Here is a 2,014-nt window from a genome sequence, read left to right as displayed (position 1 = left end):
GAGGGCGTCTGCTGACATTTCCTTCCCAGATATAATTGACTCTCTTGCCTGTTAAATATCACTAATAACTCCGTATGCTTACAGAATAAATTTCAAGTCTTTACCATGGCTTACCAGACCCTTTTGAATCTGCCTTCAATGTATGGTCCCTTACATCTCTTTCATTCTATTTCCCACAGTTACTTCTTGCTTCTAGAACATTCCCTGCCTTTTCATGCCTGACTTCTCACAAGCTCTTTCCTCCGCCTAGAATGCCCTTCTTCTCAAGCAAACTTCACTTGTTTTTCAAGTTCCAGCTCAAATGAATCCTCTAAAAGTGTACATGCAGCATTCTCCATGCCCCCACATACAGCATTTAGCACTTTACATTCCTGGACTTCTGGTTTAGGTTATAAATATTTGAATCCCCATGAACCTCTCAAGAGCAGAGCCTGGGTCTTATTTATCACTTTATTTCTAGCACCTAGTGTAGTGTCTGGCACAGACCGCCTAAAAAGATACTTGTTGAGTGGATAAACCAGTGAATTACCTTCAACTCCCACCCCCGTTTGCCATACATTTTGATATCCGCCCCCTCTTTGCAAGCAAACACAAAAAACAAACAAGATCCAAAACTTCAAGCCAGTTCTGTTTGATGGCCCCTGTGGATGCTTCCTCAGCCACAGCTTTAAATAATGTAAGGTGATGCTAAATTGGAATTATCTTGGCACAGTTAACTGCATCTGAGATTTAACTGAGTTTAGGCCAAAAGATTTCATTTTTCAAGTGGTTTGCCAAAATGGCTAAAACAGAAACAAGAAGGCACTGCTTTAAATATAGTTTGCTTCCTCTTCTGTTCAGAGAGTTATTGGCCCACTTTGAAACTGGAGAAAGCTCTCCAGGGGACAAAAGCAACGATCACTTCTTTTAGTTTAACTACAGGTAGGACAGGGCTTCCCTGGTGGCTCAGAGGTTAAAGCGTCTGCCTCCAATGCAGGAGACCCGGGTTCGATCCCTGGGTCAGGAAGATCCCCTGGAGAAGGAAATGGTAACTCACTCCAGTATTCTTGCCTGGAGAATCCCATGGATGGAGAAGCCTGGTGGGCTATAGTCCATGGGGTTGCAAAGAGTTGGACACGACTGAGCCACTTCACTATACACTATACAGGTAGGGCAGCCACTCAGAGACACTGAAGGGTTTGTCCTGGCACTTTCATTTGGGTTTACCCGAGACAGTGCTTTGCTGCTGCTGCTGCTGCTACGTCACTTCAGTCGTGTCCGACTCTGTGTGACCCCATAGACGGCAGCCCACCAGGCTCCCTCGTCTCTGGGATTCTCCAGGCAAGAACACTGGAGTGGGTTGCCATTTCCTTCTCCAATGCATGAAAGTGAAAAGTGAAAGTGAAGTCGCTCAGTTGTGTCCAACTCTTAGCGACCCCATGGACTGCAGCCCACCAGGCTTCTCCGTCCATGGGATTTTCCAGGCAAAAGTACTGGAGTGGGATGCCATTGCCTTCTCTGAGTGCTCTGCTAAGAACTTGCTAATGAAAAAGCAATATTATTAATGGTTGGCTGTGCTTAGGAATCTGGGCAAGGGGATCAGCAAGATCTAGAAAGATGTGTATATATCTCCGTTAAACAGAGGTTTGCCCACTGTAATCACAAAGTAGCAAAGGCAGCTTCGGGGCTGAGCTGGATGACTTCTGACACATAAACACAGAGAAACACAACCAGAGCCTGGGGAAAAGAGGGCTGCCATCACACGGAGAAGACCCCTGTTGGTTTCCTTGGATTGTTCGTTTGTGTCCCTCTTTGCCTCGCCAATCAGAAGGGACTTCACTGAACTGTGCTCCCACTCTATACAATGTTTGTTGCCCAACTTTAGGATGAAGCCAGTTCCACACTGGTGCTTTTCCATCTCCTCACTATAAAATAGGGGAATTCCAGTCCAGGAGGGTAAGAGTCTTTGTGATCAGACGAACCAAAGATTGTTGACAAAGGGATAAGGCACATCTCAGGGGAGGCTGCGTGGGAG

The 2,014-nt window shown here is 46.1% G+C and overlaps 1 non-coding gene across 1 annotated transcript; it reads left to right on the top strand.

Annotated features, from left to right (window-relative positions):
• Positions 1–934: 934 nt before the first annotated feature.
• On the top strand, positions 935–1,007 carry TRNAW-CCA (transfer RNA tryptophan (anticodon CCA)). The gene has a single exon. It is a non-coding gene; the product is annotated as a tRNA-Trp (tRNA).
• The last annotated feature ends 1,007 nt before the right edge of the window (positions 1,008–2,014 follow it).

The sequence above is a fragment of the Bos indicus genome, chromosome 23, assembly GCF_029378745.1.
Source record: "Bos indicus isolate NIAB-ARS_2022 breed Sahiwal x Tharparkar chromosome 23, NIAB-ARS_B.indTharparkar_mat_pri_1.0, whole genome shotgun sequence".
Taxonomy (NCBI): Eukaryota; Metazoa; Chordata; class Mammalia; order Artiodactyla; family Bovidae; genus Bos; species Bos indicus.
Note: the sequence above shows the minus strand (reverse complement) of the source record. Positions and strands in the feature narration are given on the sequence as shown.